The sequence below is a fragment of the Rattus norvegicus genome, chromosome 3, assembly GCF_021556685.1.
Source record: "Rattus norvegicus strain SHRSP/BbbUtx chromosome 3, alternate assembly SHRSP_T2T, whole genome shotgun sequence".
NCBI classification, from domain to species: Eukaryota; Metazoa; Chordata; class Mammalia; order Rodentia; family Muridae; genus Rattus; species Rattus norvegicus.
Genome location: NC_141536.1, coordinates 63084299 through 63102285, shown reverse-complemented (window position 1 = coordinate 63102285; position 17987 = coordinate 63084299). Strand labels below are relative to the sequence as shown.

At 40.2% G+C, this 17987-nt stretch overlaps 1 long non-coding RNA gene across 7 annotated transcripts in view; it reads right to left on the bottom strand.

The window, feature by feature from the left end:
• The window catches only part of LOC147995542 (uncharacterized), a 119342-nt gene that overhangs the window by 88834 nt on the left and 12521 nt on the right, over positions 1–17987 (bottom strand). The gene's annotated exons all lie outside the window — the stretch shown is intronic.

Here is a 17987-nt window from a genome sequence, read left to right as displayed (position 1 = left end):
GAATGGCCTTATGCCTTTCATTCCCAAGGGCCAGGCAGTATGTCTGAGAGTGATGACGCAGTTGGCATCGAAAGCCCTGTGTGGTACAGGGGGAAAACTGACGGTGAATACTTCAAATGATTGAGGAGTTTCTTTTCCCTAGTTTACAACCGTCCTGTAATTTTCATTATTAATTAAGTTCTTAAATAGTTACTTATTGTTTTAGCTGGGGAAGAGCTTGGTATTCTTTATTAATCGCTTCCATTTTTAGTTCACCCCATTTGTATATTTATTCGTTCTACTCCACTGTAGAGTTGGAATAATAGTCTGCTCATCACAAATGACTTCCGATGAAAAGTAAAACCACCTCATGGGTTTAATTAATGATCTTCAAGTGAGTTTCTCAAATGAACCTTTTGCTTCTTTAGAAGCCCTCAGTGATAACCTGATAAACTTGAGCAGTTTGCGCCTGCGCACTCAGTGCAGTGTCCACGTTTCCTGGTAGCAGCAAGGCGGAGAATGCCCGTAGCTTTTTCCTCCAGGAGTCCATCCGTTCTGCTTCCCCCAATCCCTCCCCCTACCCCATCAACTTCTCTTTCTGTAGAAGAGAGAATTATCATATCTTCCCATTAGTTTTCTGAAGATCAGTGAGGAAACTCGAATATAATAAAATATAATTAATTGGTCCGCTTAAGGTTCCGTTTCTCTGCATTTCATACACCATAAAAAATTAGGAGAAAGACCTAATTGAGTGGAAATTGAGGATTTAAAATTCCCAAACGATTTTGTTCTCTTCGGGATAAAGACCAAATTACCCCTCATAGCTGTGTGATCTAGCCATTGCTACAGTGTTTAGGCAGGCTTACTCCAAAGTAATATACCACCAAGAAAGAAAGGGCAGTCTGGGGGGCTTACGGCTCTGAGAATGAGACCTGATTATCCCCGTACAGACTGTACCAAACATCTCACAAGCATGCGATTCCGTCTCCGCTCCCAGATCTACATGCCCTGACTCTACACTTGCCCTCTCAGTCAGTGGGGTGGATAGAGAACCTTTTGAGTGTTTATAAAGAACTTCATTAAATGGCGCATGCTCTGCTTACAGACGTAATGTGAAGGGCTACTATCAGTAGAGTGGGTTTAACTACCTCAGAGTTTGGCCCTTCACTATACAAAAGCACAAGGAAAACACTGTGTACAGAGTACAGGGCAAAGTCAGCACACCAATCGAGTGGAAGCAAGCACTGAGGCACAAGTAACACATGCGACATCTTTGTGGTGTGCACGTGTGTGCTTGTGACATCTTTGTGTGTGTGCTACATCTCTGTACATGTGACATATGTGTGTGAGCGTGCGTGTGTGTGTGCGTGCGTGCGTGCGTGCGTGCGTGTGTGGCTGAAGTAACCTGAGAAGAGACTTTAGAAGTGTTCTTTCTCATCCTAAGCCCACAAAGGAAGCAGTTTGCCTCCACCTTTACTAGACTTTGTTGGAAACAGATGTTCATTCGCTCTCTTACGCCATTCGTTAAACTTATAAAACTGGTTTGGTAATTTTTTAATTATGTATGACTGAATTATGTATGAATTTGAATTTGATCATTTATTCATTGTAGAGTGTATTCCCCTGTTTTACTGGATGGAAACCAAATGAATATAAATGATTCTTTTATAATTAGTGTGTGTGTGTGTGTGTGTGTGTGTGTGTGTGTGAGAGAGAGAGAGAGAGAGAGAGAGAGAGAGAGAGAAGGTGTTGCTGTCTAGCCCAGACTGGCCTTGACCTCCCTATGTAGCCCTCACTGGCCTTGAATTCCCTGCAGTTCTCCTCCTTCAGGACACTCAGTGCTGGGGATATAGGTATATACCATACGCTCACTGATAAATGATTATTCTAATCACATATGGTATAGTCAAAATAAGCATCGCAATAGCAAGGTTCCCGGATTAGAATGCAACTAGAAAGTCCCAATGTATTGCCTTTACCCCACTTTCTCACAGAGCACTAGGAATCTCTTACCCAATGTTGATATCCTTCTTTGGCTAGATCACCTACCAGTCTCTCCACTCAGCTCTCACATCTCCTTTTCCTTTGTCTCTACTGGTTTTACACGGAGCTATGATGTAATTGTCTGGACAGGGTCTAAGCACTTTGCATTTAGACTCTTTCTATTTTATTTCTTTCATTGACTTAAATCCTTGCAAATTTAGACACTATAGAAAACTACCGTTTGCCTCATAATGGCCTCTTCAGTGTGTTTCACAGCCCTTTGTGGAAAATAATGACACAATGAGGGTGTTCTCAGACCTATATTTTCTACTTGATAAACTAGCAATTATATGATTAAAGCATTTTTTAGAAGCACACATTAAGTATATGATACTCTAGAAATCGGTCCATCATGTAATTACACAGTCAGAAGAGACGTAATTTACATGACTAAAAACCATCTGAAACACTATCTGTGACCAGGATGTGACTTTTTAGATGGAGAGTTAAGGAATATCAAGTGGTTCTGTATATAATGTACTTTTAATGTCGGGGCTGTAACTTCTGTATTTTTAAAATTAGGTTTCGATTTTCACTTTCTGTCATTAGTAACAGGAAGCTATATATCAAACTCTGCTGGAAACATGCTGAACACATTAGGACAAAACACATAAATCTGATGATTTCTCTCCAGACAATAAGCACTTCCAAAGAACAGAGACAAGCAGACGAGGCCTGGGTGTTTAAGCTTCTGTGACACATGCCAACTTTGCAGCCCCTTATCTCAATATATCCTAAAGACAGATTTGATGATTGCTTGGACTTAATTGAAGGTCAAGACATAGACCAGAGCCCCACACTGTGGCCAGTGGGGAAGATATAAATACGCCGTCCACACACATCATTTTTAATAGAAAACAGAATAGGCAACAGTGGGTCCAATCAGGACATTGTTTGAGGACCCATGTTTAAGACCAAAACATACTATGTTCTCTTCATTGATTTATTCAACTCTTCAAAGCCAGTCACCATGCTTTTCACACTGTTCCTTGAGGAAGATTCTAGAAGTCGGAAGTCTCATCTTAGAATTCACCCTTCAAAAGAATAATTCCAAGAAGTCCCATGGACCAGTATTGCCTAAAAAGGAAGCTTAGCTGTATTGAGTAAGAATAATCAGTGTACCAATCCATGAACGTTATTTTACCATCTATGTGGTCTTTGAAGAATAAAACAGGTATAGACTCAGACTGGGTTGCAGTTATAAATCATAAATCTCTTTAAGCAGACAGAGGAGAGGCTAGAGCGATGCCTCAATAGGAAAGGACGTTTAGTGATCTTTCAGAGGATCCAAGTTTGGTTCCCAGCACCGCTTATAACCACCTATAACTGCAGTTACAGGGGATCAGATATCGTTTTCTGGCTTCTACAAGGCCCATATACATCTGTGCATATGCTCACACAGGGTTACCACATAAACATGAATACTTTTATATTTTTAAAGAGTACATAGAAAACTTATAAGAAGGGTCACTCTTTGGCAGGATTAGGAGGGATGTATATGAATCAGACAAGGGAAGCGGAAGAGACTTTTACAGAGACCCACATATGTTCTGATTATTGAGTCATCTGCATGCTTGACTCAGAAATTATGTCATCTTTAAATATTGCAAAAAGGAAGCATTATAAAGTAAATGGCCTCATCTCTGAGGAGCTTTAAGAGTGAAAGTCATGCCGTGTTCAAACCTCTAGTACCACGACAAAACAAGAGTAAAAGCTAGCAAACTCGTGTGCCTCTTGTTACAGACTTAATCCACTCCCCTTCTAATGTCACTGGTATCTACACTTTCTAACTCAGATTAAATCAAAAGAGCACAACACATTTTATATTCCAGCAATGGAAATACAACATACATCTCACTCTTCCTGCGAGATCCTGAGAGAGAGCCAGTGACCACTTACTCAAAGTAAAACTTACCTTAGCCTCAGTAATTTCCCCTGGGATAGACATGCTCAATGTCTTGTCACTCAAGCATTACAAGGAGCCGAGAAAGAAATCAAAAGAAGATAGAGTACACCCACCTATACCAAGCTGACATTAATAAAAGTGTACGGTGTCATCTAATTCTTCCTCATTAATGCTACCTGGGCCATTCTAATTGTGACTAAAGAATCATCATTCAATTTGTCATTAAGAAACCAATTTAGGACCTGTTGATCTATCACTCCTTGTATAAAAAATAATGTGAGGAAGATGCCCCAAGACACTTTGATAAACCTGCAATAGCACCATATAACATTCCTACATAGACCATCGGTGAGCAGCAGGTGGGGCAGGGACATCATATACCTTGTTGTCAATTAAGAGTGAAAGGCCTACTTGGAGGTGAACAGGACACCATCTTGGGTCTTATGAGCTGTGTCACTGTTATACCTTGGGGTTTTCATCAGAAAACCAGAAAGGGCTTCTATGGCTGTGCTGCAGATTCCACTTCAGCAGTGAGGCTAATCTACATTAGAAAAAATTCCACAGAGAGGAAGGAGCACAAACAAATGTGCTTTGAAGTTTTTGTATGGAAGGGTGTTTACTATTTGCCTCTTTTTCCATCTTCAATGAAAAATTTAAAGGTCAAGCGTGTTAAAAGAAAGAACTACTGCTTTTTGCAAAATGATAAAGAGAAATTTATTGCAACTTTTGAGCATCCCTCTCAGAAGGTAGGAACAAGATCTCCTGGAATTTTGACCTTAGACAGCCAACTTCCAAGATGACCTGGGTTGATCTCAGTAGTTTACATTTGGAATAAATAAATGAAAAGTATTGATATTTTCCCTCTATGCTACTCTATCCACCCATACATTTTCTATCCTGCTAACTATGATGGAAGTGATATGAAATATAAAATACACAGGAAAAAATGAAACCCCCCAAAGCACACTGTGTCTTTCCCTACTCAACTGGCATCTTCACTGATTTCATTTTCCCTGCATACAGGGCTAATTTCAACACATATCAGCACTGGGCCCTTCAAAGTAAAAATGAGAAGTCTTGAAGCCATTTATTTATGTAATAAAACCCTATAATTTCTACCATACCCATTATAATAATGCTATTTTAATTGTTTTACCGTGTATATAAATGTTTTGCATTGTTACTCCCAACAGCTAATATAAGAACACCTAAAAATTAAACTCAGTTTGAGATCATTTTTACCAAAAATCTGTATTAATGTGATCTGAATAAGATGTTCATTCCCACCCTTAAAGCAATGAACAGTACTCATGTGGAAATATAAAGTTGATATACGTTGATAGGTAAATTTCTTTAAAGAACTATTATTTCATTTCTCTCATTTCTTTTTTAAATTTTCTTTTATTTTTGAGCCTATAATATACTCATAACATTTCTCTCTTCCTGTCTCTCCCTCAAAAACCTCCCACATATGTGAGATGGTATATAAATATATATATATACATATACATATGTATGTATATATATCCATCTCTGCTTTTTTCAAATTCATGACTTCTTTTTTCTTATTTGTTATTGCACACATATGTGGATATACATATAATTCCTAAATAAAGAAATATATATGTCTGTATAATCTTTCTCATATGCATTTTTTCAGGGTCAACTATTTGGCACTGGAAAGCAATTGGCGTGCTTTTCCCTGGAGAAGGCCACCTCTCTTGGGGCATTCCTCAGTTATCTATAGTTCTTTGAGTAGGAATGAGGCCCCATGTGCTATTTCCTGTCCTCTTTGGCATGCCCAGTGGTGTTGTTCTTTCTCAGCTTGTGTTTAGATATTCATATTGGGGAGACTTCACGGGTATAGCTTCTCACAGTCCTAGGAGACAGTTTCCGTGTTCACTGACTTTGTCTAAAATTTCACAGTAAAGTTTGCTAAAGAAGGGCACTTTGCAGCATGTATGGACTGTATCAGCATGTATTGAATGGAGCTCAGACCCTGCTTACAGATGTGTGCCACAGAGTAGACAGCCTCATAGCTGTAAGTAAGTTGTAAGAGAGGCTCTGTAATGATGCAGCCAGTATAGAGTCAGAGAAGCTGGTGTCTGCCCCTACTCTATATCTGAGAGTAATGCTTCTGCCTTAACAATGTTAGAGTGGAAACTCTGATTTCTACCTTACAAGGCGTTCAGGAGAATTAAAATTTGCATGCAAGCTAAAGCACCCGGGGACACTATATAAATATAAGGAATTTGTTTTATAATTACTAGAATGTAAACCGTAGTGATGAGTGCAGTGCTAAGCTTCATACCCAACCATTCCGGACTCCATGGTTTGTCTGCAATGCCAGCACTCGGGAGACTGAAGCAGGGGATTCACTATTCAAGGCCTATCTCAGCTACATAGAAAGAGGTGTGAGTGAGGGTGGGGTGATGAAAGTGGGGTTGGATGAGAAAAAAGCAGGCAGGGAGAAGACAGAGAAAGAGAGCTTAATATATGGATTCAAAGAACTGTAAAAGCAATAGAAGAAGAAGATAGGCTAACGTCCATCTTCTCTTACTTCATTATATTATTATGAGTTCATCTTCTGTTCCTGTTTGGTAAGCAGCAAGATTTGATGGTTTTCTTTTAAAAAGAGAAGGCAATACAGTAGTTGAATTTTTTAACCTTGTGAGCATCTTGAACCCCTCCAACCAAACCTCAAACAAATCCATCTCCCATTTCACTAGAACTAGGGTTAGGATTAAAAGCCAACATCTCAGAAATCAGGTAGGAATGATTCTTGGGTTATCACGACTTGGAGTTAGTGCAGTGTATTACACAAGGGACTTAGACATGCTGGCCAATTCTCTTACCTATTTGTAAAGTCTAAAAAGATCAGACCCATTCCAGAGTCATCTTGTTTAATAAGCTTTGATTTGCATTGTCTATCAAGATGAACTCTGAGTGACTGACTCCTGTGTTCAAGTTGACTTTGGTCACCAAGACATCTGATCAAAAGCTAAGAGGCCTTGTAATCATTATAGTAGTGATAATAGTAAGTTTATTCTAAATTCTCCCTATGTGACCTCACTGCTTCACTCATCTTAAGAAGGAAAAGAACGGTACTTTTACAATCTCTATTGCATAATAAACATTGCGTTGAGCTGTTATGCGAGAGATATAATTGTTGCCTAACTGTGGGAAAGGAAGATAAAGCTTAACCAAAATAATTAGAGAAAAAAGTTAAAATATAGCCCTAAAGAGTGATTTCAATGGAGGAAACACGGTGCTGTACCTTTAAGGGGGGAAATCTAATTATAATGCTGAAGAAAAGTCTGAGAGGTGGATGACTGACTGCCCTGAGGAGAAATTTCAAGTAGAAACTGTAAGGGACTGCAGTATAAACACAAATAGGGATAGGAGGGAACATGAAGTCTTGATAGGAGTGAAAGAAAGAAGGTGAGATTGATGCCAAGCAGGAGACCAGGGCAAGAATGATAGGATGTAGAGGAGCAAGCCAAGCTCCCACCAGCTAAGACAGACTAGTCCTGAAGCAGTGTAAGCATGGGCACTTGGTGAGTCTTGAGGAAATGAAGGGCCTGTATGATAACCTCTCCCTGGGAGAAACAGTTTGAAGGGGACATGGTAGTTTGAAAATGGCCCCAGAGGCTCATGGAGACTGGCACCATTAGGAGGTGTGGCCTTGTTGAAGTAGGTATGGCTGGCTGTGTCAGAGAAAGTGTGTCTCAGTCACCTCCTGCTCTCTGAGGATGCAGCAATAGGATGCTCAACTACCTCTCCGGCACCATGTCTGCAAGACAGCATGCCAGCAATGGACTAAAACTTTGAAAACGTACAGCCCCAATGAAATGTTTTTCTCTGGAAGGGTTGCCATGGTCATGGTGTCTCTTCCCAGCAATGGTAACCCTCAGACAAGGGTTAAGAGCGATTGTACACGAGCCAGTTAGGAGGCTGCCCGTCTTCCCCTGGAGCTCGGAGGCTGGCAGTTGAGCTCCAGAGGTGTTGCAGGTGCTGCAGAAACAGCTTGGATCTCATGCACTACATCTTTCCCCCTTGGTACCCAGTGGATCTTTCACACAAAGGCACTCTCCTTTTGGAATATTCTAAAGAATCCTAGTAAAGGTTAATGGAGGGTAAAATGGTGGATTCCACACACATTTAAATTCATGAGGGAACAGTCAAAATGCCAGTTCCTAAAATGATTGGTATTATTTCCCTCCAGGTGAAAGTCCTTGTTTGGGTACTGCTATAAAACGACACTGGGAAATTTTTCCATTGAAACACATTTTTACTAGGAAAATGGTACAGATAAATACCATGTATAACAAACTAGGTTAGAAAGTGGCAAAACTGTGGAACTCAAGCTAAAAGAGGAGAAAATACATGCACGGACTTCAGGGAATCATAGAAAAAAATATCCTAGAATAATTCTAAAATCGTCAATGCCATTATCTTTAGTGTCTGCTGGACCAGAGCCACTGCCTCGGGGACATTGGCTGCCATGCTTTGACCACTAAGCAACTGTGGGTTTGTGATGACCAAGGCCTCATAATATCACAGCAACTGAGCACAGCTCATGCGTGCACACACAGGCACAGACAACCACAGCCCTGAAGAGGCTACATCCAGACACCTTGCAGGACTAAGCACAAATGCAAAAGGAATGCCTCCCTGCGACAAACAGGAACACAAGACATCCCTTAGAATTTCCTCTAAGATAAACCCTTCTCTCCTAAAAGAAAAGGAAATTAAATCATTGGCAACCCGAATCTCCCCAACGAGAAGTGAGACATTAATTTCAATCGTGCACATTGAGAAGTTATTGCACGGCAGGGATTTCCAATTACATAATGCAGAACCAGAACTCCACCATGTCATTTGGCTGCCAGCATCCATGGGTGAGCTGTGTAACACTCCTCTGTCATGTAGCTCATGTGAGAAGAGAATTCTGCTGTTCCAAGAAATGGCACTCATCTTGGAGACCTGCCCAGTTACACAAAAGAGCATAATTTCCACATTATCCCCGGGCATACTGTCTGAGATGATAAGTGTGTGGTAGCTTTACATGTAAATTATAGATGCAATGCTTGTAAGGAAAGACGCACAGACCGCTCTTGGGTGGCGGCAGTAGAGAGAAGCAAAATCAATTTGTTCTTTAATTTTTGTGAAATGATAGCTAAGCCCCCCTATGATAATCAACAGACCCTTGAGGGTTAGATGGTAGATAAGGTAATTGATTGGTGATTTTCTATAGAGCAGGACTAGAACTAAAAAGCTGTGTGGAACTGATGCAGGCTTCGTCGCTATCTTGTCACAGATTATTTCATTCTTTGGATTTTAAGCCCTTCACAGTTTGAACATGGTATTTATCTGTTATTCCTCAGGGACTATAGATACTGTGTGCAAATAGTATGCATGCATACCACACGCTTGCACAAACACACTCACACTTGCAAAAGAGAGAGGGAGCATAGTATATATTTTCTCTATTTGGTGGCAAACCTCCATACGTAATATAAACTGTATGCCAGACTTGAGATTAAGCAGCAAGAAGATACTACATGTTTTTCTGCTAAAGGTTCACAAGTCTTTTGATAGGAGTCAGAAATGTGGCTTTCTGTACTGGTTGTCAGTACCATTTGGAGGATGCCTCCTTAGTTAAGTTCAACCATATTTTAAATGAAAGAGGATGGGATCTAGAAAACAAAGGCAGACAATGTTTCCTGTTTCTCAAGCATGTACCTTATCCAGGTATTACTCATATCCAACCCTTAGGAGAGTTTAGCCTCTACATTTCAATATTTATTATAAAACAAAGAAAACTAGGATTCCTGGAACAGCATATAAAGAAAGTGAATCTTCTTGCCCCCTTACCTACCTCCAAGTGTATTAGATGTCCACAAGGCAGTAATAGGATAGTTCAGACTGACTCAGTACTGTGATGAGAGAGCCCACACCAGGTAAATTAATGAAGTGTGTGCAAAGACTAGCGTTGATTGACAGCCTAGAATTTGTTATTAAGTCTAAGGGAGATTGTAAGTGTATCTGAAACACTAGTCAGAAGATTTTACCTACACCACCCCTCCAGCCCAGAGACTACGGACAGCTTTTGAGTTATGACTTTTACATTCAGATTTTTGCACTTTGCAGTAGGGCCTGCTGGACACATGTCTAGTAAAAAAATGCTTCAGACTTTGAAAGTGGATCTCTACTGGTGGGGTGTGACGTGATGCTCTAACTCAATGTTGGACAATAGCCACGTCGAGCTATACCTCAGAGACAAACTTTCATGAGGGTAACAACTCTACAGAGTCCTGAATTACTTAGCATGGACACTCAGTCATTCTGTTGGATTTGATGAGCATCCAGTCTTATGACATTTTCAGTTTACAATGTTTTATGGGGACATCGCTTCATCCTGAATTGGTAACATCTTATACTTAAGATGATCCTATAATACATTTGTGTTGACTCTTTTATGTCACCTGACACAAGTAGGGTCCCTTTGGACAAAGGAACCCGAGTTGAGAAGATGTCCACAGGAATGGCTTGTTGGAAAGCCTGCAGTGCTCTTACTGGGTTAGTGACTAATATAGGAGGACCCAGCCCATTGTGCTTGGTGGCATCCCTGGGCTGGTGTTCCGGGAGCTATAAAAAACAGCCTGAGCAAGCCATGAGGACCAAGACAGTAAGCATAACTCCCCCACTGCCTCTACATCAGCTTCTGCCTCCAGATACCTGGCCTGCTTGAGTCCCTGCCCGTCTCCCTTCAGTGATGAACTGTGCTATGGAAGTGAATGCTGAAATAGAACCTTCCTTCCCCCACTGAGTTGGTCATGATGTATTATCACAACAATACACCCCTAACTGAGACACCAACTTATACCAAAAGGTAAAAGCCCACGTATGTGCACCACTGCATAAAACCTGGACAGCAATGGTAATTGGTAATTTTGTTTTTAGCTTCAAAATGTAAATTCCACAAACACATATCTATCTTTTTATCCTACTACTATTTTCCCATCACAAGATTAGCATCAGGCATTTGAAATGGCAGGAAACTTCTTTGTGGGAGAGCAGTACACTGAGTTAACGCAATCAGCAACCAGAACCTAACGAGCAGTGCAGTAGAGAAGGGGAAGAAGAAAGGGAAACCACATCGAATGTCGCACAGTTGCTTTGCCTCTCAAGTTTTCAGAAAAGGTCATCTTATTCAAGACGGCAGGTTGAAACGATCATGGGCAAAGTTAACAAGGATTAATCCCTAGTTAACCTCGTTATGGATGCCACAACCTCTGCTGAAGGAAAGAAGGGGCCAGGAACATAGATTCTAAACTTTGATACACACAGAAGTTCAGACGCCAAGTCTGAACATTTTTAGAATAATAGTTTTAGATGAGTTAAGCTCTGAATCCACATCCCAACAAGACAGGTGACCATGTAGCAGGAGACAGAGAATCATCCCAAAGGAGCTCATATTAACTCAATAGTTGTGCCTTGAAGAATTCTAAATATTGCATATGAGCTGGATAATACTGGTTACTAAATGTTTTGGCAAATCCCACAATCTTGACACTTTTATATATGAGGACAGCATTTTATCTTTTTAAATATTTATTTGCAAACATTTATAGAATGTAGTATGATAATACAATACACGTGTAATGATCAATTCATGTGCCTTGGGAGCCCATTATCCAACTTCCCGCTATCCCTCACCCCTACCCAACCTTCCCAGCTTCTATTAATCACTACTAAACATTTTTTGAATGAATTTTTAAACATCCACATATGAGATAGAACATTCTGTAGTTGTCTTTCTGTGTCCCATTTGGTTCATTTACCATAATATCTGCTAGTGCCATCCATTTTGCTGCAAGTGATAGTATGACATCACCTTGCTATCCTCTTCTCACTCTTCCTCCTTCTCCTTTTCCCTTTCATTTGACACAAGGCCTTGTCTTATTCAGTCTAGTCTTGGTGCAGAATGTCAATCTCCTTGCACATGCCTCCTGAGTTACAGGGTATGCACTACTGTGTAGTTTTCTCAATGTTCACTTACTATTCCACTGTGTTCTGGGCTGTTCTTCTTTATGTTTTTGTTTTTCATTTCATGCCATGCGTTCATACAAGTAGATTCCGTATCTTAATGACTGTCACCAGCACAGCAATGGAATAAACATACAGGTGTTTCTCTAATATGTTGACATCACTTCCTAAAGAAGAGTGGCAAGATTGTTGACATACATTAGGATTCAGAGTAGCCTCACATGTTCTCCAAGGGATGTTCTATCTCATAGGTCCCTCTGACAAGTCTATAAGAATTGTCTTTTTCTACAGTGTCTATTAATAGTCTTCCTCCATATTTAACTGGATTGTTTAGGGGTTTGTAGTGGACTTTTGAAAGTTTCTGGGTATTTTGGATATGAGTTACCTGAACAACTCGTGAAGTTTTTTTCATTAAGAAAGTCGTCTTTTTGCTATTTCTTTCATTGAATATAAATGTCCTGTAGTTCGCAATAATTCCCTTTCTCTATTTCTACATTTGTTTCCAGTACTTTGGGGGTCGTAGAAAAGTCTGCTGCCTATAATGATATCTTGAATTATTCTGCATTTTATCTTATTTGTATCATATTTCAAAGTCTTAAGTTTAGATTTATTTATTTTGGACTGATTTTTTTTACTAGGTAAGAGATAGAAATAAAATATAAATTACCTGCAGATATACATTTGAATATCAAGTTTGTCTAGCACCACTTATTGAAAAAACTACCTTTTCATGCTCTGCCTGTCTCTCTGGTGTGTTTTTGCCACATTTGTCAAAAATAAGTCAGCAGTAAATGCACAGGACTGTTTCTGGACACTTTATCTTGTCACAGTGGCATGTGTGTCTACTTTTATACCCATATCATTAGGCTTGATAACTTTGCCCATGCACTCTGTTTTGAAAGGTCCTCAAAAATAAAAGTCAAAAAGTTTTCTTCAGAGTAGTACCTCTTAAAACAAATAGATTACCCTTCAGTTATAGAGGTTTGTTATTTTCTTTAAAGAATTATTTATTTATTTTATGTATGTGAGTACACTGTAGCTGTCTTCAGACACACCAGAAAATTGCATTTGGATTACATTATAGATAATTGTAAGCTATCATATGGTTACTGGGATTCGAACTCAGGACCTCTAGAAGAGCAGTCAATGCTCTTAACTGCTGAACTATCTCTCTGGCCTGAGGTTTGGTGCTTTTAAGAAAGTAACAGTGAAAAATTTCAAGCCCTAAAAATGTCATCTCAAATGTAATTTTATTTCATTTTTTTATTACACTTAAGTGTGTGAGGGTGTGGTGTAGTGTGTGTGTGTGTGTATGTGTGTGTGTGTGTGTGTGTGTGTGTGTGTGTGCGTGCATACTACTGTATATATGTACAAGTCAAGTTGTAGAATTTGGTTCATTGGTTCTGTACTTCCCCCCAGGTAGATGAAGGTCATGAGGTTTGATGGCCTGCACCTTCAAAGCCATCTCACTGGCCACAAAAAGTAGTTTTTAACTCAAAGATCTCCTTCTTTTGCATGACAAAATATTGACTAGCTGTAGGTGGCATGCAGCCACAAATACTAGGTAAGTAGTAGTGAGTCAGAACATAGAGGCCAACATCACATCATTTCTGAAACCTATAAGATAACAAAATAAAGTTGCAAAGAGATCAGTTTCCATGAACACAAGAAGTAGGCGTAGGCAGGATGAGAGCAGTAACGTGAAAGGCTTAGCCACATGGGAGACCTAATGAGGCTTCATCTTGTTATTTAGGCCAAGATCTGGAAGATAAGATGGGTTGGGTTGTGGCACAAACTTGAGGAAAAGCACTTTATGCAGAGACAAGGTTTTAATGCCGGAAACCGTTCAGTGTTTCCTCCTAGAAAATAGTGAGGACAGGTTAATAGGAACAGAATTTAAAAAATCAAAAACAAAAATGAACATAAATTGCCCAAGATGTGAGTGACTAGCTCTTTCATACCTTGTAAGACTTAGGGAGGAGTTCACATTTTGATTTATTTGAAACTGGAAGTACTTTTTAAAAACTATCAAGAAAGTCTGATTTAACCTGCTTTACACATTTGCGAGCTCCCAGATGCTTGGCTTAGTGGGTGGCTCTGGTGGAGTACAGAAGAAAGCAATGCAGGAAAGAGGGAAATCTGTCAGGAAATTGTCATAATTTCAGTGGATGAGGGCTGTTCTCAATGAGTAGGATCACAGAAAGGAGAGGAAGCAAAGGAAATGGATTGATGGTTTAAGCCATTATTTAATGAAAGGTGGGGTTTAGGTCCTGATGGAGAAGGGGAAAGTCAAAAGGTACTTCTAGATGTCAAGTGTGAGCAAGTGTGTACTTGGTGATGCCATATACTGAGAGGGTGAAGAAAGAGAAAAGTTTCCAGAAGGGGAAGAAAGAGCTCTATTTTGGATGTGTTAACTTGAAAGTTGACTGCAAGTCACCAAATGGGAATTTCCTGAGACTAACTAGAGAGAATTAGTTCACAGCCCCCAAAAGAGGCTCCACGAGGTAGCAGAGGGAACAGGAAGTTTCTAGCTACTCTGGGTTGAAGAGCTGACCTTTAGACTGTAGGTAGATTAAGAAATCCATGCTGCACTGCAGCTCAGTTGGTAAAGTCCTTGCCTAGCATGCATAGAGTCTCAGATTCCATTCCCAGGACATAACCCAGGCATGCACACTTAGAAAGCGGCTCGAGGCCATCGCTGGCCACACAATGAGTCAAGCGCTCTTCTTCAGTACTAAGCAGAATACCGCTCATCCCACACATTCAAGGAAGGGAAAGTCTGGAGAAATTAGAATAGTTTCAAATTTTAACATTAAGAGTTAAAAACATTCTTAATTCAAAAATGACAGATGATTTGAGCATACATGTCTTTTAAAATGAATACAGACAAAATTTACGGCATCATTTGTTACTAATGTATTCAAGTTAGAACTACTACTGACTATAACAATAAAACCAAAATACTAGCTATGCTAAGACTTTGCAGGATGGGAATAAAGAGGTGTAGCCCTCCCAGTCCTGGGTTTTTACCTAGGACAGATCAAAATGCATGGCCATGGAAAAGTCTGTACCTCAGTGGCCAGAACTGCCATATGCAGTACCGTCCTAAACTAAAACCAGAACGAATACCTCCTGGCTGGTGAGTAGATATTTGAGGTGTTATGGAGTTCTACCACTTGGCAAGCACTGTGTCAATTTACTGACAAATGTGGGAGCACAGGGTCTCAAAATAACCAGGCTGGGTTCAAAAGAAAAAAAGAGCCAGGCAAAAATGTGTCATTCACGAGGAAGTGGAAAGAACCTAAAAATGATAGAAAGTATGAGGAGACTTTAAGTGTTTGTTATACTCATTGTTCTGCTTGAGGTGATAGTCTTCACTTGAGAGCATACATGCCAGAGCATAGCAAGTGCACATTTAAACATGCACAGTGCATTATAGCTCCATCATTCCTTACTCAACTTTGTTAGAAATAAAAGCAGGTTGAGAACCAGGATGAGTTGAACAGGGTAAACACATTAGTTTCAAAAATCCCAGAAATATAAATCTGACCACCAGTGTTTTAAAGAGGGTATTTTGAACCTTGGAAGGGAATGAAGCCAACTAGAGAAGGGTTGGCGTGAAGAGAGATGAGGATCTAGGGTGGGGCCTTGATCACTAGCAAAACAAGTTTTAAAGTGAAGACAGTTGTGATAAATAGTCTGGTTTTTTTTTTAGAAATATGGGTCTATTTTTATGTTTCTACATAGAGACAGCCAGTTAGACGGCACCATTTACTGAAGACACTTTCTTTTTTTTTTTTTTTTATTAACTTGAGTATTTCTTATATACATTTCGAGTATTATTCCCTTTCCCGGTTTCCGGGCAAACATCCCCCTCCCCCCTCCCCTTCCTTATGGGTGTTCCCCTCCCAACCCTCCCCCCATTGCCGCCCTCCCCCCATAGACTAGTTCACTGGGGGTTCAGTCTTAGCAGGACCCAGGGCTTCCCCTTCCACTGGTGTTCTTACTAGGATATTCATTGCTACCTATGGGGTCAGAGTCCAGGGTCAGTCCATGTATAGTCTTTAGGTAGTGGCTTAGTCCCTGGAAGCTCTGGTTGCTTGGCATTGTTGTACTTTTGGGGTCTCGAGCCCCTTCAAGCTCTTCCAGTTCTTTCTCTGATTCCTTCAACAGGGGACCTATTCTCAGTTCAGTGGTTTGCTGCTGGCATTCGCCCCTGTATTTGCTGTATTCTGGCTGTGTCTCTCAGGAGCGATCTACATCCGGCTCCTGTCGGTCTGCACTTCTTTGCTTCATCCATCTTGTCTAATTGGGTGGCTGTATATGTATGGGCCACATGTGGGGCAGGCTCTGAATGGGTGTTCCTTCAGTCTCTGTTTTAATCTTTGCCTCTCCCTTCCCTGCCAAGGGTATTCTTTTTCCTCATTTAAAGAAGGAGTGAAGCATTCACATTTTGATCATCCGTCTTGAGTTTCGTTTGTTCTAGGGATCTAGGGTAATTCAAGCATTTGGGCTAATAGCCACTTATCAATGAGTGCATACCATGTATGTCTTTCTGTGATTGGGTTAGCTCACTCAGGATGATATTTTCCAGTTCCAACCATTTGCCTACGAATTTCATAAACTCGTTGTTTTTGATAGCTGAGTAATATTCCATTGTGTAGATGTACCACATTTTCTGTATCCATTCCTCTGTTGAAGGGCACCTGGGTTCTTTCCAGCTTCTGGCTATTATAAATAAGGCTGCGATGAACATAGTGGAGCACGTGTCTCTTTTATATGTTGAGGCATCTTTTGGGTATATGCCCAAGAGAGGTATAGCTGGATCCTCAGGCAGTTCAATGTCCAATTTTCTGAGGAACCTCCAGACTGATTTCCAGAATGGTTTTACCAGTCTGCAATCCCACCAAAAATGGAGGAGTGTTCCTCTTTCTCCACATCCTCGCCAGCATCTGCTGTCACCTGAGTTTTTGATCTTAGCCATTCTCACTGGTGTGAGGTGAAATCTCAGGGTTGTTTTGATTTGCATTTCCCTTATGACTAGAGATGTTGAACATTTCTTTAGGTGTTTCTCAGCCATTCGGCATTCCTCAGCTGTGAATTCTTTGTTTAGCTCTGAACCCCATTTTTTAATAGGGTTATTTGTTTCCCTGCGGTCTAACTTCTTGAGTTCTTTGTATATTTTGGATATAAGGCCTCTATCTGTTATAGGATTGGTAAAGATCTTTTCCCAATCTGTTGGTTGCCGTTTTGTCCTAACCACAGTGTCCTTTGCCTTACAGAAGCTTGGCAGTTTTATGAGATCCCATTTGTCGATTCTTGATCTTAGAGCATAAGCGATTGGTGTTTTGTTCAGGAAATTTTTTCCAGTGCCTATGTGTTCCAGATGCTTCCCTAGTTTTTCTTCTATTAGTTTGAGTGTGTCTGGTTTGATGTGGAGGTCCTTGATCCACTTGGACTTAAGCTTTGTACAGGGTGATAAGCATGGATCGATCTGCATTCTTCTACATGTTGACCTCCAGTTGAACCAGCACCATTTGCTGAAAATGCTATCTTTTTTCCATTGGATGGTTTTGGCTCCTTTGTCAAAAATCAAGTGACCATAGGTGTGTGGGTTCATTTCTGGGTCTTCAATTCTATTCCATTGGTCTATCTGTCTGTCTCTGTACCAATACCATGCAGTTTTTATCACTATTGCTCTGTAATACTGCTTGAGTTCAGGGATACTGATTCCCCCTGAAGTCCTTTTATTGTTGAGGATAGCTTTAGCTATCCTGGGTTTTTTGTTATTCCAGATGAATTTGCAAATTGTTCTGTCTAACTCTTTGAAGAATTGGATTGGTATTTTGATGGGGATTGCATTGAATCTGTAGATTGCTTTTGGTAAAATGGCCATTTTTACTATATTAATCCTGCCAATCCATGAGCATGGGAGATCTTTCCATCTTCTGAGGTCTTCTTCAATTTCTTTCCTCAGTGTCTTGAAGTTCTTATTGTACAGATCTTT